This window comes from Tauraco erythrolophus, chromosome 2, assembly GCF_009769465.1.
Source record: "Tauraco erythrolophus isolate bTauEry1 chromosome 2, bTauEry1.pri, whole genome shotgun sequence".
NCBI lineage: Eukaryota > Metazoa > Chordata > Aves > Musophagiformes > Musophagidae > Tauraco > Tauraco erythrolophus.
In genome coordinates, this window is record NC_141466.1 from 46,819,923 (window position 1) to 46,846,780 (window position 26,858).

Here is a 26,858-nt window from a genome sequence, read left to right on the forward strand (position 1 = left end):
TTGTCACAGGTTCCGATTGAAGGATGAATCTCTTTACCAGTCTCTCAGATGAAAGCAACAATGGTTAAGGTTTGAAGCAGCTTTCAGTAAGCAATTATTTTCTGATTGGACTGGATTATTTCACCAAGAATGCCTAAACGTTTTTAGTAACATCTCTGGGCTGGTCCAGTGCAGCTGGTCTGATTCTGCCTCTCATTTTCGTTAGGAATGAGAGTTCAAGTCATAGTAACAAGCTCTAATAGCCAGCAGCCACCTAGACCATAAATACATGTGATAGAGGAAGAAAATCACTGATTGAAAGTGTCTAAATTGCAAATTAAAAAGCTACCGTGTCAGTGGTATCGTGGTTTTATACTTTATCATGCAACAAATACAGATTAACTATTCTGTATATTTCTGCAATTGATGACTGATCACCTTCAAGTAAGAAAAAGTTGATCTCTCATCTCTTTGCCATTTTTTATGATCAAATTTGAATCTCTCTTTTTTGAAACGGAAATGATGTTTTACTTTCAGCTTCTCTCCGTTTTTCCACTGCCCTGTCACTGCTACCACATATGTTTTCCAAAGTCTGTAGTGAAAGACCTAAACGTCTCTTAAAAAAGCTTTTTAAATTGGTTGCAAGTTTCATAGATTCAGGAATGTTCCATTTATTTCAGAAAACACCTAAAATGAGAATAATTTCTTTTTTTTTTAAAAAAAGGGCTCAAATGTTCACATTCCTCATCTTTCTTGATACACTGAACATGAGTCTAAAGCTAAATCATTAGGTAATTATGACTGTTTAACTCTGCAGTTCTGTGAATCTTCCATTTCCACCTTTTTTTCACAGTGCTTATGGTCACTCAAATGAAAAAAGGACAACATTCCCTGATAGTACATATGGAGGCTTATCATCAGGAGGATTAGATCCTTGATGCTTTTTGAGAGGAGTCTAGAGAAGTAGACAAGACAAAATCTTGACAAATATGATCATCCCCATGATACAGAGGAGTCTGAAATATATGGTTGAACACTTTTTTGTCTTTGGAAAGAGGTGGGGTAGTGTATTCACATCGTCCAGAGAAAATGAAATATGTTCTCTTCTATTAGTAGCTCAAGAGGATGATTAACAGCAACCATTAAATAAGTTAAACATTTTTAAATCACAGGACTGGATCATTGAATAGAATTGGCTGCGAACTACTGATCTTGAATCAGAGTTACTAACTGACCTCATTCATTTGAAATGACACTAAAAAAAAGTGAGCTGAGTGTATTAGTCAATCGCAGAATGCCTATGAGCCAGTGATCTGGTGTGTCTTAGGGGAATAAAAAAAAAAAAAAAGGATAATCTTTAACTGATGTATTTCCAGATAACATAGGAAAAATACAATATAGACATATATTGCTAAATACTGAGTATAGAACACAGGAAAACATATTTCAAAGTGGAATAGGTTGAGAGAAAAGCTAGTACTATGACCAGTGGGACTGGGAATTTATCTTGATTAGACTACCGAGTAGTACTTTTCGGAGCCTGGCAAAAGAAAAAACGAAGCACATACGACTGTAGTATTTAAAGCAGAGGAGAAGAGTAGGTAAATATTTTGGAAAGGAGTTTGACCATTGACAATAAATGATAATGTTGGCCTAAAAGTAAGAACGCACAAGCTGACTATGGGGAAAATTTGGCACAAATCTCGAATAAAAATAAGGAGAGCAAGGAACTCCATTGGTTTTAAGCTGGCAATCAATATGCATACAGATGCACTACCTAGTTCGATTACCTGTGACAGCTGAAAGTGGCCGAGAGTATTCCTTCCAGTCCTCTATTATTTACTTGCTCAAAGTATTAGAACAATTGGTATTTTTTTGTTGCGTCAAAATTTAAGAAAAGTTAAGAATGGGAACTCAGAAAACACTGATAGACTAGCTTGGCTTTCATCTTAGACACTGACAGAATAATATGAAACAAAATCAGTAAAGATAGTAGCATAATTAATGACAATTAGTATAGTTTTATAATAAACACCTCTTATCAAACGAACGGTATTTTTTTTATGAGATTATATTTGGCTTAAGATAGTAACTAAGACTTCTTAATACAGCAAGCAAGAGATAAAGCACAAAGATATTTGTCTTTAGATGCCATAGCACACTACTACAAATATGGCAGTGTACAAAATTCACAAAACTCATATCTGATATATTAAAAACTGATTAGTTGAGTGCTTATGGTTTACTGTAAGTACTTATAGAGTGCTTATAGTTTACAGACTCTCCTTGTATGTGCGTCCATTGGGGACCAATGTTTTTCAGGGCTTTTATCAATGTTCTAGAAGAGAATATAAAATCAATACAGTTAAATTTGTGGGTGACATGAACATTGGTAGAGCAGTAAATAATGGTAAAGGCAAGTTAGTAATAAAGATCACTATGCATCATTTGGTAAAGAGATGGTAAGGTTAATTTGAACATATACAAGGTCATATACAAAGAAAAAGAGAATGTACATCATATTTATGGAGTGGGGAATAGTTATGTAGAAAGCATTGACTTGGAAAAGGCCTTAAAGTAAAACTGAATGAAAATGGATTTGTGAGATTGATAATTTTTTATATACCTAACCTATATATTGATATAAAAGAGGTGAATACAGTCAGGCCATGCAGTGTAGCTTGTAGGTCCCAGTGTTGGACTAAAGCTGTTGGCAGTATCTAAGACTGGACATGTGTTAGCCTAGTAACAGCTACCTTTTTGTCACAATATGAGGTTTCTTGTATCTTCCATGCAGTTCTTTCATGGGAACACCTAGCTCCCAATTTAATAACTTCCGCTTATTTTACATTGATGATTAATTATAAATCTGTATACTATAATGCAAATTTAAGATAACAATGGCCAAATGAAGCAGATAGTTAAAAAAGGAAAATAGGGAGCATTCTATATTTTTTAAATGGACCTTTTCATTGTTGCACTGCAGTGACCTCAAGGTTCCACCACTAATCTTGGCACAGACTGTTGACTATATTGCAGCAATGTCAAGGAAATGCATGCTAGCAAATGAATGCACTTTTTAATGTTTGACCTATGTTATTTTAATTCAAAAATGTAATAGTCACTTAACAAATCATCTTACTGGGTGAGAACTTGCAGGATATTTGAGCCATTCTCTTGTGAGTGACACAGGACTTTGCCAAGTGTTAAATGCCACACTTGCAGAGGATGACTATTCTTTCTTCTTAGCCTTCTTGACCTCAGTGCATCTTTCACTCTCTTGCCAGTGGTCCATGATTCTTGACTGTCTTAAAGAAGTCGATAGACTTTCCCTTTTCTGTTCGAATTGCTATCTCATGCTGTACTTACAGAGACTTTCTGTCCTCTCCTCTGTGTCAGTCTTACAGACTGCTTCAGTTCTTTCCTTTTCTTTGCTTTTAATCTGTTGTCATTGCTTCAACTGTCTTATTGAAGGTTTGAGACTGGGATATCGGTGTAAATACTAGTGAACTTACAGCTAGCTCTCTCTCACTTGCTTGAGTCTTGTATCATTTCCTTTTCCAGACTGCTGTCCACACCATGTTACGCCCATGCTATAGCAACTTATTTTCAGCGTTAGAACTGATGGTCTTTGTTTCTGGTCTTGCCAGGCCTAAAAAATTGGGTTTTCATTCCCCATCAACCACTTTTATTTAGTTTGCTTTACACAACCACAATCTCCAGAAATTCTCTTTATTCTTGAGTGTGCTGCTACTGAAACCTTTATACGTGTCTCAGTTATGCTCAGAGCATTCTAAAATTTAAGCACGTAATTAAGTGTCTTGTAGCATCAATATCTAAATCTATTTCCAAAGCATTTATTATCATTTTCCATTTGACAGAGGAGAATAAAAATGAATATTTAATCGGTTTAAGGAATAAAAAATGTAAAGTGAAACAAAAAACAAACTTGAAAATGCAATGAGCATAATTACAAGATGACTTTTTTTTTTTCTTATTTATTGGATCCCTAGCTTGAGAATACAGAATGCTGCAGCTTGACTACTCACTCAGGCAGAGAAGTAGAAGATTTGTACGAATAACCCTCTGTTCTTTTTCTCCTCTGAGCCTGCCCTTAGACTGCATAGTCTTCTTTGGGTAGTGACTATACTGTCTTGACTATCTAAAATATCTCCATACACTCTGACACTACCAGAAACAAACAATAAGATCCATAAAAGGTGTCAGAGTTTCAGCCTATCCCATTATAAATGAAGTTCACAGTTATGGACAGGCCCAAGACATACTTTAGATGCTATGTAAATCTCAGTTGAACTCCAGATGCAGGGCATGAGGAGTATCTAGATCTTTATTGAGCAGCACATTCAGAAAGGATTAAATAGATGTCAAAGCAGTTTGAAAAGTTTAAGAATCATTAGAGGTTACACGGAAACAAAAAATGAAGGAATAAGGTATTTAGGAAACATAGATAAGAAATTCATTGACTCATACATTCTGTGATAGATGGTAGAATTAATTATTGATAAAATAGACTTGCAACTGAGTATAAAAATAGAAGAAGAGCTTGATTTAAAAATGAAAGACTTAGAGAAAGAAAGGTCATACCTAAAACTGCACAGAACACTTAAATTTCAGCCTTGCTGAGAGCCAATATTATAATAGGACTGTTCAATCCAGTTCTGTAGGTGAAGTTATGTTTTTTCATCTTCATTTTTATCTTTGATTGGAGTATTTTGTTTGTTTGCTCACTGTCTCTGGCCACTTGCTGGTGGTACCAGCAAGAAATACCTGCAGAAAAAAACACAGTGCTACCACACACCTGGCCAAGTAAGCCTGGTCCAGGTTCATTGAGGCTTTCTAGGTGAGGGTGAGGGTGAATGCTACATGCCTGGCAGCGGGGAATGGTAGGATACCTCAGCTGCTCTTTCCAATTGTTTTAATATTTCTGTTTGTGGGGTGGGGGTGTTGGCAAGGTAGAGAACTTTAGTTTAGACCTGTTAAAATTAGTTTAGAAGTTGGAAGTTGGGAGGCAGTTAACTGGAACAGTAGTCTCTTCTAATGTTTTTTTCAAAAAAAAAAAAAAAAAAAAAAATTTGTTTCACATACCAGCATTATGCTTGAGAGCATCATACAAACCTTCTTCTTTACACACAGTTTTTGCAGCTCTAATTAATTCCCTTCTTTTCTTCTCTTGTCTCCCATCCCTCCTCCCTTCTAAAACGGGATCAAATAATAGGGGCAGGCTTCCAACTTTGTTGTTTGATGTGCTTTTATCACAAAATGAAACAGAAATAAAAAAGCTTGACTTCCTTATTATGATACTGTCGGTTGCCAAAATGAGGTCTCTGTGGGAAAAAAAAAAAAAGTGATTTTAAGACACCAATCATCCATGTGATAAAAACTTCTCACTCTTCTAACACGTGATAAATCTTAGAAACACACCTGCTGTTGTTACATTAGTTTTAAGAACTCAAAGATGAAGGATATAAAGTATCTCAGTCACCAAGCAGGCTGCAGGATAATCCACTAATCCAGATAGATGAAAGGAAATGCAAATTTTATGCCCTCTTGAGAGTGGCAGCCTGTCAAAAAATAGATCCTTCTGCTCAGCATGCCAAAAGAGAGAGAGAAGAGCGAAGGAGAAAGAGAAAGAAAAGGTCTCTATCTCAGACAGGCAAACACACATACATGGTCACAATGAGAATGTCTGTGCTACAACAGTACAATAACCAGCACTCCTGTAGAAATCAATGCCAAAACATATGTTGATAGATACCTCTATTTCTTTTACGATGAGAAAAGAAGTATATTTTTTGGGGAAAAAAAATATCTGCACTTTAAAATATGAAGACAAAAGAAATACTTTAGGGTATCAAAGTGACTGAAATCAGAAGAGTGATATTTTCTCTTATCCAGAGTAAAGGTTTTCTTTGCAACAGGCACTAACAATGATAATTGCAGAATAGAATTGTTTTAGGAGAATCTTAAGACAGCCTATGCAAATAACAGTCATAGTCAATAAACAAAATTTGCATGTCCCGCAGATTTTTTGGATCAAATTCTGCTCCCTTTATTAGTTTCAAATGTTACCTTTAATTGCAATCAGTATACTTTAATGATAAGGGACTAAGTCAAAATGTGGAGTTGCATTTTTTAATATATGTTCTACATGTATATTAGAGATTCTTTTTACTGAAGAAAGTGGCAATATTACTCTCAGCACAGGAAAGCAAACCTGTGTGATCACTTCAGTTTCTTGAGCTCCCTTGCATTTAATCTATTTTTTATCTTTTATGTTCACAGGGTGCAGAAGGTGAAGGTGGGGATGGAAAAGCATATCAGGCAAAATGTGGATAGAGTCAGCAGTAAAAGAAAAAAATGCATGCTGTCTTCTACTGTGCAAAGCAAGCATAATTGCTGACATGAAGAAGTTTGCGCTTCTGGGGGGAAAAAATTAACAAACAAAAATTCTTTTCCAATGACAAGAAAAATTCTGACAAAAAAAGGATATTGCTTTCTTTTCCACAGCATAAATTGGAGTTTACAGTGATTCGAACACATTATGCCAGTACTTCTATTTTTACCTGGACTGTAATCTTGTATACATACTATTTGCATTCTGTAGGTCTTCATTTCTTATTTTAAACAGACAACTGGCTGTTCTTTGGTATAATCTGTCTCAGAGATGATGACACATTTAAACATATACTAATGCATTTCTTTAGTTAAAAGCAAAATAAATCAAACTAATTCCTTTGAATTTTCAATGGAGAATTAATGATGTGTTAAAATGTATAGCAGTGCTAGTGTTCCTACATTCAATAGATGCAACTATGAACCTTACTGTAAATACTCTGTTTACAAGATTTCTTTTCATGAAACGCATTGCAAATCTGACCAATATACCTTTAATGGGAACTCTCATCTGCTGAGGAAGAACCATTCACGACATTAATATTGCTTTTAGCAGTTGTATCAGATGTGTGAGGGAGTAAAGGAGCAGTAGGAATAGAAAGCATTATTCTGCACTTGAGAGAAGGAGTTATCATTGTCACAAGGAGATACATGGGGAGGCATTCAGGGTCACGTTATAGCCCCATTAAACCCTTCCTTGTGCTGCCTTGCCACAACACCGGTGCTCCTGAACTGTCAGAGAAGCACCACAACTTCTTAGTGGCACCTTCTCCTGTACGTAGCTTGACTGACCTCCAGCTTCTGACACTGGTGGAAGCAGCAGAGGACATGACGAGGTAAGAGTAGGCAGGGAGGAGCTCTGGCTTCATGCGAGGAAATGAGCGTGACCACAGCTGCACTGCCTGCCGGTGGTCACAGTGGGGCTGCTCTGCCACGGCTGGGCTGTGCTGGAAGAGGTTTTATGCTCTGAAAACCCTCTAGGCAAAATGTGTTTCCTTAAATGCAGTGTGAGATGAGAAGATTTGATACAGGATGAAATATCCACTGTAAGGATAATTACAAGAGTCCCATGAAAAACCGAGGTCAGAGCACACTTATTCCTTAGTTATTTCCACATGTTTTTAAGGCATTTCAGAGGAACGAAGTGTTAAGAAAAGATCTCAAACAGACCAGTGAGATGCTTTTTCATATATTTATGAAAAGAAAAAGGCACATGATAGAGAAAATATGAAGGCTCTACAATCCCAGAGTATTAGTATTTTATGTTAGTATTCATCCTATTATGCAGAGATACAAAATTAGACTTACCTTCTTAGTTAAGAATGCTCTGAGGCTTCTACAAAGATAGTGAAATTTAAAATATTAAGATAAAAATTATACATAACTGCAACACATTTTAATTATTATTTATTAAAATGGCAATGCAAGCACAATAATAATTGAATATAATTTCATAAAATACCAGTTATATAATCCATAATCCATATGGACACAATGACTTAATTTGATTGTTAGGTACCTCACTGGCATCTCTCCTGCCCTACTGACATCCTACCTGACAGTGAGGTAGGTAAAATTATAGGCTATAATATTCAGTTCCTCTTTATGTCTTCCTTGCCCTGAAATTCATGGTAATTGTCAGAAAAAATAAAAGTTGAGGTACAAACATCACCTTCACTTTGGGTTTTTTTTACTTTAACATTCAAGATACTGTGGAAAAAATTACTTTTATCATACTGAGAAGAGCCCGCAAAAAGCAAAGGAGACGGAGCACTGGGTGCATGCAGCTGCAGAGGAGCAAGCAGGAAGCACCTCCCTTTTAGGAAAGTATCTATAGAGGGGATTTGGATTCAAATGCTTTTCTGTGCAAGAGAATTTGAATTCACCTCCATTCTGGCAGTAAAGTGGTTGAGCCATTAAATTATCATTTGTACCTAAATTTGGGAATACCACTCTCTCCTGTAGGTTAAGGCTGAGGAGCCTACACACCATTCCTTCAGGTGTTCTGCAGTGAGTTACTCAGTCTATCCTGTTGAAGATAATTCACCTTGTGTAGTACACTTAAATATTTATTGAGAGTAATTCAGTGACCTGTTTAGGACATTTAACGAAAAAAAAGAAAAGAGAGACCTACTTTCTGCTTAATTCATATGAACAATTAATGTTCTTGCATAATGAATATTTAATTTACCACCCTCACCTCAGAACTGAGTGGTCTTAAATCCAATCCCTTCTCCAGTGCATGTTTAATTAGCTATGCAAAGTGAAATTGCCCTGGTAAACAAGAATTAAAGCGTCTTCTCTTTGAACTAGTGGTTTGAACTATCTTTTTGAAGGGGGATACTACTTCAGATCAGGCAAAGGTATGAACCAAATCAAGACGTCCTTCTTCTGGTGGGATTTATTTTCTGCAGCTAAAAGTGTGCATTTGTATTAGGATTTTTGCTTTAGAACAGCAAGGCATTTTTCAAGTGACTGTTCCAGTCACCTCCACTTTCCGTGCTTTGGAGCAATCCAAGATCTCACAAACTGGGCTCCTTTTGGATAAACGTACACCAGCAGATGGGCTCCAGAAAACAAAACCTGTGATCCAGCTGCAAACAGGATGTCAGCTCACAGAGTCAGAACCACATTATTCTGAAATAGCAACCCCTGAAAGTCATATAGCGTTAATGTAAATTCTGAGTGTTTCTCGGTTTCTCTCTAAATCTACAGTACTGGGCTGCACTTCTTCCTAATGCAGACACAGCCTTAACCTCATCTTTGCAGCAAGAGTGATTTTTTTTTGTTTTCAGTGGCTTCATTCTACATACATGAGTCATTTAGGAGGGACCAAACCCACAATTTCTGGCATTTTCAATGTTCATGAGAATGAAAAGACTAGCTTTATTTAAACTTTAATATGTAGGACCATGTTCTCTTTGCTACATTTGCAGGTTTGATTTGGTTCATAAAAAGTTCACATGCATATTTGCAGCATCATTTGAATTATAATTCTATGCACAAACACTTGCACCTGTATAATATTTTAAGAAGAAAAAATGGGAAATTATCTGGACTGATTAATTTTCAGTATAGAAGTGCCATAAAATGTGAGGGACAAACCAGTTATTTATGGTGAAAGGAAAGGAAGGCTGGCAATACAGATTTTAAGCCTCTTTAGGAAATGTAAAGCCTTTGTTTTACCCTTTCCTTAACAAATCCCTGGATATTATTTCTGGTGTACACACAATGATCATGAGCTGTTACTAATCATAGGCTGCCAGACATTTGGTTCAGAATTGTTTGTGCAGTGCAATTTCTCAGATAATTCTCCTCCAATGAGGAGGCACTTTCTGTCTAGTTTATTGATAAGAAGCGCGAGCTGTTGAGTTTTCCATTACTAGGATTCCAACACACGATATTACTTTTATTAACTGTACTGCCATTACTACATTTTGGGGTTGAGCCATGGACTGCAGCCATCTCCAAAAGGATGTGAAACTAAGCAAGTGAAGAATGAGTGATTTACATCAGCCACAAATGCACCATTCACCCGAATGCTGCAAGCAATTCATTTCAAAAGTTATTCTAATGAATGGTATTCACACTTGTAAAATGAACCAATGTGGAACCTGCCAACTTCTTTCCAGAATAATCTTTGATATGAGACAGCATTGAACATGCGGAGCCTTTGAACAAGCAAGTTCAGAAAAGAATTGGGAATATTAGTAGTTTGGAATACAAACGTTCAGATTTATCTTTATGGGAAACTCATGAAAATTATTTCTGGATTTCTTGACTTAATTTTTTTTCCTGAGATATTAACTATTTTAATATAGACTTCTTGTTTAATTACAAACAGGACTCATTTTTGCCGATTATTTTTTGGCTCTCACTTGTAGCACAGCTCAGTTTTACTTTATTTTAAGCAATCTTTTCACTTCTGCTTCAAATCTCACACTTGGTGCACACTTCTACGTAATCTGAATGGACTTGATTCGACTTTATTGGGGCTGGGACTGAGTCAAATGAAAATAAAAAAAAAGAAGGACTAGTTGGCCAAATTACATCCTAAAGGCATATACTTGGTTAACAGAATGTATTTTTAATTTTCACTTTCATCCATTGACACTTGTGAAACTGTGGGATATTCCCTGAAGCTTTCTACTTGCCAAATAGTGTTCTGTCACAGACTGATACATTAGCCAGCTGATTTTGATAACGTAGATTGCATTTTGAATGCACATGAAAGAGATTCATTTTTAGTAGCTTATTCATAAGGTTGAATATGATCAGTGTCAAAAACATGAGGATATGTCCTGATAGCATAAAATACAACTCTATGCTGCTGCATTTAAGTACTTTGTAACCTTTACAAATAAACATCACGCCTATCTAAACTTAGGTGACATACTACTTAAATCCTTTCTACTGACCCAGGCAACTGTTTCTGTGTAATAACATTGAAGGAGCTCTATGGGTTTTCATGTGAATTAAGTGACAGTAGTGTTGAAGAAAGCAATACTCCAGCTTTCAAGCAGCAATGAAGGTGAAGTCATGGCCCATCATAACCAGAGAATCAGATTACAGACCCTTAAAACAATTTATATGAAAGAAAGATTTGGAAGCAAACATTTAAGGTGGCAGGCGTTCAGTATCCTGTAAAATCTGGGATGTGCATATTTAAAAAAATAAATACGTAAAATTCTGGGATAAATACATGCAACTATGGCATAATCAAACTCGTCCCATATGAGTGAAACTCATCTGTTATCCTCTCCTCTAGCTTATATTTATGCCTTTTTCACAAACACCTCTCTATTTTGCCATTAATAAATAATGAACTTATAAGTCATTTTATTCATATGTGCTTGGATGAAAGTGTGCACACAACATTTTTTTTTAGAAAAGAGAGGGCAGAGAAGACAGAATATTTGCCAGATTTCTCTGTTGATGCACCTGAAAACAGATTCTCCTACTAGCAGAATCCATGCTGTTTCATGCAGAGATGAAACATCTCCAGGATATTTTGCATTTCTGTTAGCAGCTAAAGGTATATCAGTTCTGAGAGCATTTTTAGTATCGGTTCCAGATAAAGAAGTATACCTAAGTTTAGCTGTCTTCAGTATCCATTTCTATGAAGGAAAAAAATAAATAAATCAGGTGAGACAAAACGGAGATCTACGAAAACACCTCAACAACCGAACAACAAAAAAGAGAGAAAAATAATAAAGCTCTCTGCCTTCATTTTGGGTGAAGTCTTACAACAGTTCAGAAAATTATTTTAGTGGATTTCAACATGTCATCATAAGACTGATAGAAGGTTATAAGATGGCAATGAAAATCAACAAGATTCAAAGGGTTCAGCACCACAGAGTAAGGATGTACTACCCAATGTTGGCCTCAAAGGAAAAGTACATCAAGGGCAGAAGGAAGCTTAGACAGAGAAGGCTGCTGAAGATTATATTTTGCTGTCTTCCTTGAAGAGCTCTCTAGAGAATCTCAGTAGATTTACTGGATTCAGTAACATGGCTTCCTGGTGGCTGATAGGGAAAAAATGATTTTCAAAGAGATTCTGGTTTTATTGTGTGAGAAGTTAATATTGTGTCTGCTGCTAGCTGGGCACATGGTGCTGCCCTCAGAGTTTTTATTGTGAGCAAAAAATCACATCTACAAAAATTATGGATGCCTTTGAAAATCGTTCCTTGTCTCTATGACTGCTCTTTATATGGATTTTACCTTTCACAACAGTTTTCTTCTGGAATGATGTGTGGCCACAGCTGTGCATCAGGCACAAATGAGTTTTCCTACAGTTCAGGTGTTTTCAAGGGATCTTACTATGTTATAGCCCACTGTCTGCAGCCAGACACTGGATTAACCTCAGCCATTTTAGCTGATATTTTTGAAACAAATAGGAGTTTCCCATCATTCTCACCCTTGAACCATGCTGTCAAAACATCTTTTAAAAGTTGGCAGCGTGAGACTCAGGGGCACATATTTTCTGAAAGACGTGGCATTAGTAAGGATGTAGAATGAGACTGTGGTCTCGGAGGTTCATGCGCCCAGGTGCCAGCAACTGGGGAGGCTGGGATCCAGGGGCAGCTACTGGGTGTCTGAGAACAACTGCTGGGGAGAATTATGCTGCACTTGGGTGTATGTATATTGCCACATATGGACCTCCATCCTGCTCAGCCAGAGAGGATGAAGGAAATAGGATGAGGTCTTTTGTGCTGCCTACGTCTATGCGAATGCTGAGTGTGTCTGTGAGGGATGCCCTCTGTGGCCGGACATATATATATGCATGTATGCAGCCTAGCAGAATATATTTTATGCATGAGTTCTCATTTTATATGACCAGGCAACGGATGTCTCCTCGAGGTAAAATCTCTGCTTGGCAAGAGATGGAGTTGATAATTCAAGAAGTCTTTTGCATCTCGAGCCATTGTGTATTTAGGAAGGAACTTTGAAATTATTAAGTGATATAACTGTCATGTGTTTCTTCCAGGATGTGTGGCTGTAACCCCAAACAGAATCTTTTTTGTCAGAGAAGCTCATTCTTACTGTTTTCTGTCTGAATAAATGCACAACCACATAAAGCCAAGCTGTACTACAAAGTACACAATTACAGCCATGGGATCCCACATTTTAACTAGCAGATATGTTTGGCACAAACAGTGCCATAAACAGTAAAATCAGTAGTGGCAGGAGTCCCTTAGAATCCTAGGCGCCAAACTACTGTTTAATTTCATTTGGGATCCTTGAGATCTAATGCATTTATAGCTTATTTTAATTTATTTCTTAATTTTCCAGTGTTTGCTTTCAGTCTTGGTTAGTTAAAAAAAATACTCAAATTTAAATTCGTAACAAAAACTGCTTATGACTTTGCAGTACTTGAAATCTGCATCTGAAATTTTCTTGATAGAGTCTGCTTTGAGTTTAAACAAAACATTGTCTAAATCTACCTTTTCAAATTCTAGTCATTCGGACTAAATGGGCCTTCTTTGACAGCAGATTAAAATATTTAAGTATTATAATTTTTAGCAGTCATTATTGCAAAGAGTAGTGTTAATGGATTTTTTCCCTCTACTAGTAAATTTTCATGACAGTTTTGCAAAGGAAGTGTAAATATTAAAGCCTAATATTAAATCACATCAGCAAATGCCTTTACTTCAATTTAATTAAGTGAAATAATAGAACAATAACTATTATTAGTCAAAAGAAACATCATACAACAGCATAACCTTTTACTGTGTTATCATTAGCTAGCTGCAGTGATAATTGTGTTCATTCACACAATTTACACTATCTAAATGAATGTTTTAAGGCATATCAAATCACATGCCTAGTGAACCCATCTTTGATGATTTGATAATACGTACTTCCTGTCCTTTCGGGAAATATATGTTAACACACATTGATCCTGTATTATGATTAAAGTAAGTGGCAAAACTCTATTTTCATTAGAAAGACATCAAGTCTGATGTGTTACTTGAAAAATTGATCCAAGGTAAAGTTAGAGAAATTGCAGTGCAATGCTTTTTGGTAGACAGACACTCTCAATCTCTAATTACAGACATGGCCCATAAATAAACAAGAAAACAGAAAACCCAGAGTGTGATTGTCACTGCTTACCTTCCTTTCCTTTTGATGGGATTTGCATTTTTCAAATCATCCCAGTTCTAGCATTCCGAGGTGAGGAATACAAGCAGGTTCAGAAAACAGCTGTGCCGTGTTAGTCTCCAGGGAGCCACACTGGAGTACAAGGGAAGGAACAAATGTACAGTAGCGTGCTGTGCAACCCAGTGGCTGGACACACAGAGGGACTGCTCCTCTGAAGCAAAACTGTTATTGCCTCAGGCTCAAAGCAAAACAGAGCCATTGAAGTCAGTTTGCATGGAAGGCTGCAACTGCAATTTATATTAAAAATATGTATTAACACAAATAATGCCTTTGTCTCTACCTATTGCATTACCATATAACCTCATTTATGGAATGCTGAAGTCTTTTGATCCATTTTAAAAAATAGCAATGAGTAAACAAGAAAAAGTCTTTCTGTTAAGACTCAGGAGATTTCTCCTTCTTGGTCCGTTAAATGGAGGCTACTGTTTTCTATTCCCAGGTCCAGTCAGTAGTGAAGCACTTCATAGAATCATAGAATCATAGAATGGTTTGAGTTGGAAGGGACCTCAAAGATCACCTAGTTCCAAGCCCCTGCCATGGGCAGGGACACTTTCCACTACACCAGGTTGCTCAAAGCCTCATCCAATGTGATCTTGAACACTTCCAGGGATGGGGCATCCACAACTTCTCTGGGCAACCTGTTCCAGTGCTTCATCACCCCCAGAGGGATGAATTTCTTCCTTACATCTTATCTAAATCTACCCTCTTTCAGTTTAAAGTCGACCTTCTTTCCCCTGTTTAGCTAGGTCATAATTTTGTTCTTAAGCCATTAAAAACTCTGAGAGAGCCTTGTATTGGCAGCAACACCTATTCTTGCCTCAGTGAATCATTTGAGGTCCATGCTTGACTACTCATGGAGAATATCAGTCCTTCCGGTAAACATATATCTGCCATTCCACTGCCAATATTCAGTATGTTTGATGACAGTCAGTTCATTTCTCCTAAACACTCCATAAATTGGTGTAAGAAATACTTTGCAGAACAAAATAGTTCCTAGTTTGTATTGTATTTGGAAGCACTATCAGCGTTTGCATAAGATCCCTGTCCCTGGTCGTATGTCTCATCCCATGTCCTCTGTCATCTTGCCCATGCCCAGTCTTTCAGGACTAGTCTTCTGGCAGCTTCCAAGTAAATATGATTTCAGTCAAAAGACCCAGCTTAAGAACAAGAAGTAGGTATAAAATCTTGTCTCACAAAATGCAGGCACTGTTTTTTCTCCTGACACGGCTCCAGTCAAATCTCTGCTCGAAAACTAGATGGAATTGACTTTACAAAAAGCTGCATCTGTACTAGTGTAACTCTGCTGTCTGTTTACTACTTACTTATTCTCTTCTCTGAAAATGGAGGGGCTTCAAAGTGGATTTATTTGATTGTTTTTTTTTCATGAAGTGGTGTGGTGATTTATTTCAATTGATATAGGCTGAGAGAGTTGGGGCTGTTCAGCCTGGAGAAGAGAAGGCTCCGGAGTGATCTTATCGCAGCTTTCCAGTACTTAAAGGGGGCCTACAGGAAAGCTGGAGAGGGACTTTTGACAAGGGCATGTTTGATAGGACAAGGGGCAATGGCTTTAAACTGAAAGAGGGGAGATTTAGATTAGGTATAAGGAAGAAATTTTTCACTCAAAGGGTGGTGAGGTACTGGAACAGGTTGCCCAGAGAAGTTGTGGATGCCCCATCCCTGGAAGTGTTCAAGGCCAGGTTGGATGAGGCTTTGGGCAACCTGGTGTAGTGGAGGGTTTCCCTGCCCATGGCGGGGGGGTTGGAACTAGATGATCTTTGAAGTCCCTTCCAACCTTAACCATTCTATGATTTTATGATTCTATAAAAAATCTGCAAGACCACAGACAGAGTAAGACTCACACAATGAACTGTAAAGTTTTGTGCAAGGATTTTCTTTTACAGGAAATGCTTGATTTTAATAAACAAAATATGGTTATTAGAAGAGCAAGACTATCAGGTTTTAAAAAATATTTTGTAATTGAAGAAACTTCTTGCCATTTTTTTGAAAATTTGTCATTTAAAACTTGCTTACATCTGTGGACCAGTAAATTGCCAATTACTTATGCACATTGTAATATCTTCCTTCTCAGGCCAATAATTGATGACAGTCTACACTCAAGACTTTCACCTGAGAGAAGATTTAAATTCTGAGTATGAATCAGAGCAGAGGATTTCATTGTGGATATCTCTGGCAGATATTAAAATCCCAATCCTTTCTGGGTTAGCAGTCCCTTCCTTCCCCTGCCACTCCTCACACCCAATATTTTTCTTAAGGGAAAATAAGAAAAAGACAACAAAACAACTGACTACATATTAAGATACTTGACATGGAATAATACTAAAAGATTTATCCGAGCCTTCTTCCCCTGTAATCCTGTGTTTCGTGCTTGCAAGGGCAGGGAAAGGATACCTAGTCAGGGAGAGACTGCTGCTAAAGTTTCATAAAATAATTTTCCTTTGTATCTCTGCATCTCGGGGCGGGGGGGGGGGGTGATATGTGGAAAATGACTGCTTCTTTGGCTGACTGTCACTGATCAGTTTGTTAATCTGCTTGTTTGCTGGTTTTCATGTTGGAAACAAGTGACGTTTTTTACACACTGTTTTGAAAAAGATCAGAAGAGCGTGAAGTTAGCATGACTTAAATGGAAGGAGGCTCTTCATTTGTATCAAGAGAAGCGTGGTCAGCAGGTCAAGAGAGGTGATTCTCCCCCTCTACTCTGCTCTTGTGAGACCCCACCTCGAACACTGCATCTAGTTCTGATGTCCCCACCGTAAGAGAGACACAGATTTGTTGGAACGTGTTCAGAGGAGGGCCACAAAGATGATCCAGGGGCTGGAGCACCTCTGCTATGAGGACAGGTTGCGGGAGCTGGGATTGTTCAGCCTTGAAAAGAGAAGAAGGGACTTTTTACAAGAGTGTCCACTGATAGGACAAGGGGAAATGGGTTTAAATTGAAGGAGAACAAATATAGATTAGATCTTAGGAAGAAATTCTTCAGTACGAGGGTGGTAAGACTTTGGAATAAGTTGCCCAGAGAAGTTGTGGATGCCCCCTCCCTGGAGGTGTTCAGGGCCAGGTTGGACGGAGCCTTGAGCAGCCTGGTCTAGTTGAGAGGCGTCCCTGCCCATGACAGGGAGGTTGGATTAGATGATCTCTGAGGTCCCTTCCAGCCTATGCCATTCTATGATTCTATGATTCTATGATTCTATTATTTCAAGGCTTTTTTCTGTTCAGAAAATGGTCTAGGATTTTTTGTTTCCAAGCTTCCTACCAGATTGTACCGCAAAGTATTTGCCTGGATATTTGTGAGAATCTTTCTCCTACTGTCTGTCTTACATATGCCTGCAACTTTCTGATGAAATAAATCTCTGCCTTCATAACTTAGGTGTATGAAAGGCAAAGGTCTTTCACAGCTCTGGAGCTGTATAGCAACATCTCTGGTTATTTCAGTTTTCTGTTCCACAAGGAAGCTCTGCATTTTTTATTTAATATTTGCTGTGAATTAAGGGTAGTGTATATTCTACTATCATTAGCTAGCCATGAAAACCACCATACTGTGAAAGAGGTAACAGGCATTGGGATAGCAACAGCTAAAATAATTCAAACACTTCCCCCTGCCAGTTAAAAAGCAGCTGCACATAAGCATCCGTATCTTATTGCAGTTTGAGAATGGTTAATGTTTGTACAAATATGTTAGATTAGAAACCTACTGGTTTTATTCTTTTCTATTTAGAAAAAAAAATGTCTTAAGGCTAAAATGCTAATGCCTTTGGGGTTTTTTTCCCTTTCTGTAAGACAATGTGCAAGTGGGACTCTTCCACCAGGCTTTTGACTTCTTCACACTTTTCAAATATGTGCTGTGTCAATCACTTCCTTACTCTCTGCAGGCTGTTTGTATGCTACATTGATGACTTTCTTCAGCATCACTTTTGGATCCCAAATCAGTTGTATTGATTTCCCCACTGTGTACAGTATTGCTGCCAGCACTGTATCCATGGAGCATTGCTTGACTACTCTTTTTACTAGGTTTCTTATCACTGGTCTTTCAAAACTCCTGGTACAAACGTATCATCTTCTTTTTACTGAAAGATAGTTTATTTTTTCTCAGACTGTATATGTTGAGTTTTCCTCATGCTCTCTTTTTGGCCTACTTACCACAGAAGAAAAATAAACTTAACAGCGGAAACAGGTTCATGCTTATAGCAATTAAAAAGTAGTTGAAATAATAACAGTTTTGAAACTTCATGCAAATAACAAGCTCTATAACCTCCGAGTTAGGAACAAGAGCATACTAAGATTGAATTAATCAGCTTTTAAATCAAACGTACAGTCAAACAACTCAAATGATCAATGAACTGGATGGAATCTAGGGTTTAATAGATCATGAAATATCCTATGAATGGTATATTTCTGTAGCTTAGTTTCTTCTATTAGTGAAAGCACAACTTGACACTTTTGGAAACTTTCCTGGTTTGCCTTAGGTGGTTTCTGCTGAGCAAAAGAGGATAAGAACAGTCCATAAAAGATGACTGAGATCTCCTCTACGCTGTCTTACAGCTCATACTCCAAGTAAGGTTTTTCTGATAGAGAGTGGCTGTCATAACTAAAGATTTCTCTGTCTATATGTCCTTCCAAGACATATTTCATAGTGAACTCAGGACTCAGAAAATAGCCATAAGAAGGCATGAGTCAAATTGAGACTCCTGGCTTTTTGCACCACCTTATCCTTAAATTGTCTCTGTTCAAAGTGAAAAGTGGAAAATAATTTTGTTGAGAAACTGGAGATGTTTAGCTGAAGGTCCATTTGCTGGTGCCTCTTACCTATGGCAGATTGTAATTTTTATTTCAATTTACATTCTGAAGCATCCTAAATATTTTTTAATTTGTTTTTGTGTATTTTTATATAACTGTTCTCTAGGGATTTATAAAGTCTGCCAAATTGTCATACAGTAGGGGAGATGGTAATTGCTATAGCACACAGCCTTATGATTAGACTAAAAGTGTTTATGGTTGAGGGCAAACTGTGGACAAATGTTTTTAGGAAAAAATGTTACCAAGATTGCTTAAAAATAAATCAAATGATAAATAAGAAATTTACTGCAGTAAATTTGGGGAAGTGGTTTCTACAGAAACAGAAGACACAAGAAGAACAATAACTGTTCAACTGAGTTTGTTCACTTATCCTCCCAGGCTGGGCTTGTCAGTAGAATTATTGAAGCAGACCATAAAATCCCTCAAATATGTTATCTGATAACAAGCCTCCCGGAAGCTCATGAACAATCTTCACTGTCTTTGTGAGATTAAATAAACCAGCTGGGACTCACTAAAAATGGTTCATAGTATACAATAGTGTTAGTAGATGGTTTCCATTAGCAATAGTTTGTCACGAAACTGCTCTGTATTGCTTGTCACAGTTACTGAATCTTCGCAGACATTATATTTTTATGAATACAATAAACAATGCTTACATAATACCCATGTGCATTAAAAACCTTTGATATCTTAGTCTATGCCAAAAAAAAATTGGCAGTCAAACCCTTTCATCAGCATAACATTTTGAATTTCAAATTTGTGTGGTAATTTTATTGGTGGTTATCAGTGTTACAAATTTGGTTGCTTTCATTTGTGTGCAAAATTCCAATATTCTCTGCTAAAAAATATTAGGTCATTCATCTGTAGCAAAAAGATTTGAGCACATGCTTAATTCTGAGCAGGTAACATCAAGGTATTCAGTTGAACATTTTTATACCTTAAGCATACACATTCTCTAAGCATATAAATAGATGTTTATGCTGGATCAGGACCAGAATACACAGGGCATTACAAACCAAGTCTCTAGGTAAATCCATTGAAATAAACATTAAACATGTGCTTAACTGCTGTGTTGGATTGTTGCCTTTCAGTCTGGTTGGCTATTTTTTACTAGTCATCTTTAGAATTCAGTAATTTCTACTCCAGCTCTCACAAATTGATCTGAAGAATGACGTGTCAATCAAGTCATACACTGATTTTATGTTTTGATTATCCTACCACTAAAAGGATCTGGGTGTCTAACAGATATGAGGTGAAATATAAGTTTATTTTTAAAATGACAAAATAGTTTATGCTTTGATTTTTTAAAAAAATCTTTTAGAAGAATCATTCTTGGGATGCAATTCTTCACTGTTTGAACAGAAGATGTAACAGTGTATATTTGTTTTTTAATTACGATTCTCATAGACCTCTGATCTTCAGAAAACCAGAACATTAGAATCAATCTAAGTGTATGGTTTCTAATGTCCAGCTGAAGCCATTATATGATGGTTTTCTGATATGATTTTCATGTTAACTTTTTTAAAAGCTGAACAGAAGATTTTTTGGAAAACATCTATGACATTAATAGTGCATAATAGCAGATCAGTTACATATATATCTGTCAATATTTGGTGACAGAAGACTGTAGATATTGCAGGGATATTAAATATAGTATTTCAAATTTTCAAGTTGGAAGTTTAAATTTCATCCAAATATTACCTGCCCATAAAAATATATGTCAAATCCAGCCATTTTACATTAAATGTTTAGGTCACAAAGACAATCCTCCAACAGTTTGCACATAGGAGCATGTTTTGAATATACAAGCATTATTTAGGTATACAAGTAACATAATAAATTGTCTAAAAGGACCTGAGACTGGTGAAGTTTGAAATTTTTAGAGAGTTTATTCCACAGTCCTACCAGCCAGTGTAAAATTCTTTTTTTCCACACAAATAATTCTCTTCACTGTACAAATTTCCACTGTATCAGAAAAACAGCATTTATCTCAGAGATTTTGCTTGCAGTGTTAGATAGCCTTGTCCCAGGTCACAGAGAGCTTTTATGATAAGAACAAAGACCCTGAATTGATTTGATAATCTGTGGGGAGGCAAAACAGGGAAGAAAGGATAAACTTGATAATGTTTGTGACTGCTTGTGCTGTGGAGAAAAGGTACTGGAGTATTTTACTCTAGTTGGATGGAGCTTCCTAAGATGTTATGTCCACTTATATGGAGTTACAATACTCCAGATGAAAAGTAGCAGAGATGTGAATCACTAAAATCAGGTTATTATCTGACAAGATGTACTGCAATAATCAAGCTAAAGGCAACACTGCACCAGAAAGAAACATAACTGGATGTGCTGTGTTAACTCTACCCCAGTCAAAACCAGCACATTGCTTCATTGATTCTAGTGTCACTGAAGGATGTTCTTGGTTACCTGATTTAGGGTTAACTGTAGGTGTAGTGAGCTGACCTTGGCTGGCCACTAGGTACCCATCAAGTTGCTCCATCATTCCCCCTTCTCAACAGGATAGGAGGAGGAAAATACAGTGGAAAGCTCATAGGTCAAGGTAAGGACAGGAAGGGTCACTTACCAGTTACTACCACAGGCAAAACAGACTCAGCATGGGAAAATTAATTTAATTTATTGCTGATTAATAACAGAGTAGGACAATGAGAAATAAGAACAAATCTATAAACAGTCTTCCCTCACTCCTCTCTTCTTCCCAGGCACAACTTCACTCCTAAATACTCTACTCCCTCCCCCCAAGCAGCACAGGAGAATGGGGAAAGGAGATCATGATTAATTCATAACTCTTTGTTTCTGCTGCTCCTTCGTCCTCACACTCTCTCTCTGCTTCAGTGTAGGGTCCCTCCCAAGGCATACAGTCCTCCATGAACTTCTCCAACATGGGTCCTTCCCACATGCTGCAGTTCTTCACAAACTGCTCGAGCGTGGGTCCTTTCCACAGGGTGCAGTCTTTCAGGAATGGACCTTTCTGGCATGGGTCCCCTGAAAGGTCACAAGTCCTGCTGGAAAACCTACTCCTGAGTGAGCTCCTCTCCACAGGGCCACAGATCCAGCCAGGACCCTGCTCCAGTGTGGGGTTTCCATGGGCTGCAGCTTCCTTCATGGCACATCCACATCCTCCAGCATGATGTCCTCCATGGGCTGCAGGTGGATATCTGCTGCACTGTAGACCTCTGTGGGTTGTAGTGGAACAGCCTGCCTGATCACAGTCTTCACCACGGGCTGCAGGGGAATCTATGCTCCAGTGCCTGAAACATCTCCTCCCACTCCTTCTTCACTGACCTTGGCGTTTGCGGAGTTGTTTCTTTCACGTATTTTCACTCCTTTCTCCCACCTGCTATTGTGCAGCAGTTTTTACCCTTATCATTCAAAAAAAAGAAAATTGTGTCATTTCTATATAGTCTTCAAAATGTCCTCTTCTGTTTTTTCAGTCTGATATCATCCTTACTTCTGCTCACCTTCAACCAATTTTTCTTCACCCGTGGACTATTCTCATTCCAGTACTGGATGTCCTGATTGCAGTTGTTTGGTCATATGTGATGAATATAACCCCTATATTTCCATATATTCATGTCAAAGTTTGCTTTTTTTGTCTCTGCTTAAAGTATCCACAGAAATACTCTGTGAGCAGAGATATCATTAATTATTATATATTACTTGTTTTGTGTTTCCCAACACTTATCAATTCTGCTGTTTCCATAGTTTCAGAAAAGCTCTTCTTGGATGCTAATACACAACTTCTTTTTAATAATTTCTTTATGAGCAGTTGTATTCTGTACCTAGCACAACAGGGAGCCAAACTTTTTGAAACATTCAGGCATTTCAATAATACAAATGTCAAATAGCAAAAAAGTAGGGTTAGCAACATGTAGTTTAACAGATTTACAAAGGGACGGGTGAAAAATGCAAAGATGAAATCAGAACCAGATGTATCATGAAGTAGCGCCCAGCTTCAGTTTATTGTAGTAATGCATGAATATCACTCAACTGTTTTTTAATGATTAATAGGCTTGCAACTCAGAGGTGGTGAGATATTTATGTTAATGATTTCAAACTTTTATTAGGAAAACAAATGGGAATATTTGGATTTCCTGAAGAATTCCAGAAAGATTTTATCACAGAGGAGAATCTTTCCCTTCAGTATTCTCCTCTTCATGCTATGTTTTTCCCAAATCACAGAAGTCAAACATTCAAGAAAAGATGTTTCAGCATGATAAAAGGAAGGAGGAAAATGATGTGGCAGTACTGACCATGCCTTTCACATTCTAATAACTTTTGGTCCAGCGAAATAGGTTTGCTACTCCTTTTATTCCTTGTGTCACAAAACATTGGGTAGAACTGTGCACTTATCCTTGAGACAGTAATAAAGGCATGTAATGAAGTGTAAATGCCATTTCTTTTCTCTGTGGAGCTCATATAGGGGACCGGAACACACCTTTGAATTCATCTTTCTACTTAACTTAAAAACCCAGTTGGTCAAGTTGCCATACAAATACTGTCAAAGGCCCAGAACTCATTCCCATGAACTCCAGGCATTAAATGATGACAGATTTCTATAGAGAACAAGGATACTTTTCTTCCTTCATGATAGAAAAGATTTCACCACTCCAAACACTTCTGCAGCTTGCAGGTTGTTAACTCAAGTTCACACTACTTAGATAAGTATGTCTCTTTTGTCATGGGGAATGAGCAACTTCAGTTACAAAACAAAGGAAACTGGAGCTTTGAAGTGTGGAAAATTCTTGTGGCAGCAGTAGATGTGCAAGCATCAGAGGCAGCAAGAGGTTAATGTTCACTGCTGTTTCAATAAGTGACTTTCAGCATGGTGAGATTTCATTGTATGGAAGCAGATCCAGTTTGCTGTTCTGAAGGCAAGAGCGAGCTGGCTGAGTTAGGTACCTACGATCAGGAGGGTTGACTGAGTTTATGTCTTTAAAGGAGGAAAAAAGGAAGGAAAAAAAGTACAATGTACATGCTGTTCCTGCCGTCAGAACAAGTATTATTGCACATGTGTGCAACTTTTGTAATATTTCTATTTTTAAGCAATTTTGAAAGTGCCAGATCCATCTATTTTCTGGCTTCACTCGTGCAACTCTGAAGCCAAAGAACTTGGCATCCTGAATATTTTAGAAAGACTCAAGTTTTGCAGAAACTCATTCTTTGACCCTGACAAATGGCAAGAAAAATTTCTCCTTGTGATTTAAATAAATGCCAAACAGTCATTCACTTATCCTTCTCCACTACAGGGAATGAGGAAAAGAATTAAAGGGGAATTAAAGAAGGAGACTCGTGGGTTGAGATAAGAATAATTCAATAGCAATAATTATAATTATTATTTAAATGTAATAATGATAAAATAATATTAATAATATATGAACCTATGTATATTGATAATAATATATACAAACAAGTGATGCACAGTGCAATTTTACTCACCATCTGGTGACCAATGACTGTCCTTTTCCAGCAAGTGATATCAAAACAGATAAAACCTGACACTGCAATCCCAGATGAGTGAGAGGCCCGAAAAGAGAGAGAGAACTCCAAGAGTCTGAGAGAAAATCCCTGTAAGAGCAATATCCAATCTCCTGCTCAACCCTCATCTATATATTGGGCATGCATGATATTGAATATTCCATTGGCCAATTTGACTCTCAAAGTCTAAGTTCAAATCATAAGGGGAATTATGGGCCCTTTGTCCCAGCCATGCTCCCCCTCAGCCTGTTGTGCTCCTGCACACTGGTAAAAACATGGGAAGCTGAAAGATCTTTGATGTCTCACTACCAAACACAAACATCAGGGTGCTACCAAAATTCTTCTCATAACAAATCCCAGACTAAATCCAAAACACAGAGCTCTTCTAGCTGTTAAAAAGGAAAACTAACTCTGTCCCAGTCAAAATCGGGACAGTTCTGTACAGTTTTGGCATAGAAGTTTCATTAAAGATTTGTGAATAAGTCTCTTGGAAAATAAATGAACTTCACAACTAACTTAAGTCACAAGATCCAATAGCTGGATGACTGCCAAAATTCAGCTAGAGAGTTTTCTCAGGTTGACAGTGCAGCGCTGGCAAAGGGAATCATGATTTAAATTAAGAACAGAATTCTCTTAAAAAAAATATATATATTACCAATAGTTTAAAAAAGTACTGTATGATTTTTATTTTCTCATTTTATTTTTCTATACAAATCAGACTATAATATTTTACGAACTCAATCAATAAGCAATAAAAGGGTCTAAGGTATTAAAAATTACTAATAATCTTATTTTCCTAATTTATTCATGAGGAATCATTATACAAGTTATGTTACATTTAACCAAGGTGAAATACATATTTAAGAACCTCTGGCCCTGTACCTTTATGGCATTTACGCATACGTGTGTCTTTTATGTCCTTGAATAGTCCCGGTAACTTACAAATGTGCTTACTTTCTCTGCTGAATCATTGCTGTGTTTGATCTTCTTCTGCTGCATTCAGCATTCTGCTTAATAATAGACAATGGAGAGCTGAATACTGTAGGTTGTTGTATTGGGTTTACATGACAAGGTTTTGGTAGCTGGGAGTACGGATGCGGGAACCTGCAGGGGCGACTTCTGTGAGATTTTGCAGCCACAAGCTGGGGTATTCTTAAAATCTAGTAAAATTTTGCAATGTTAGTACAAGCACTGTGTTCCTTGTATTAAAAAATAATTTTAAAGGCTTCTAAAGAGATGACATGTCTCCATAAACAATTACCATTTTATTGGTATTCTGAAAAAACTAGTCGTCACCCTTTCTATTCCAAAATGTTTAAGTACTAATTATTTAAAAGATTCTTCTGATATAAATCAGAAACCAGATGAATGTGCCTATCTCTCCTTCAGGTAATAGAGGTAAGAGAGAAGAGGCACCTTTATCTTTTATTTTTAGTTACAGAAGGCAGGTAATCTGCTGTAACTATCTTATCTATTGTTTTTCTGTATCATTTGCAATCTTCAATAATTTTGCATTCATTATTTCCTCAATTTGATTTGCCTGTTCTAGTTAGTTTGAGGAAGGTAATAGAAAAAGAAATAAGCCTTTTTTACCTTTTCTGAAAGGAAGAGAATATCCTTACTTAATTTATTGAAGACGCATTACATGCATTACTAAGATAACTAGAAATATATCTCAAGTTCTAAAAAGCAATGCTTAAAATACTCGAGATATTTCTAAATAAGTGGGAGACTCCCACAGAGGCATCAGCAGCAAACTAACTTAACACTTTAACAGTCTAAAGGGCCATGATGCTTTTTAATAAAATTTTTTCTATTTTCTGATTTCTTTGGAATACTATTCTCCATACATATTGTACTTGCTCAGAAAATCTGGCCATATTTTGTGGCAGTTAGTTTGTGATTATAATTAAAGCCAAAATACTGCTAGATGTCTCAATGAAACTGTTTTCTCTTTAAATCCTGAAGTTGATTGCAATTAATGCAGAGTAAAGTCAGAGACTGGAACTGCATAAGGCATGGAAAATATGTAACTTCTGCACATGAAGTAAGGCACTAGGATACCATAATCGTTCATATTTCCTGTTTCATTCCTGTCATGCTTCACTCATGGGAGGAATGCTTTAAAAGTCAAGAAGCATTCAAGGGGTGAATAATCTCACAACAACACTCAATGCAAGATGGTAAGCACCTGTCTATTATATCAGAGAGACAGAGGGAGGGAAAAGAAATAATTTTTTTCCCATTTTTTTTAAGCCATGCAGGTGTTCTTTGCCTTTTCTTTGATTCTTTAAATGAAGGCATCTGTTTGATGAACTTAATTCAAAATAACTATAATTTGCATATTCTTTCTTCTTTTAGTAGTTTGTGGGTGGAATCAAGATGAGAAAACAGATGCTTATCCTATTATGACACTCACAAGGAAATACCCTTTGCCCACTGAAGTGCTTTGATAATCAGAGTTGCAAGAGATGTCAAATCTCACCGAGTGTAAAGTG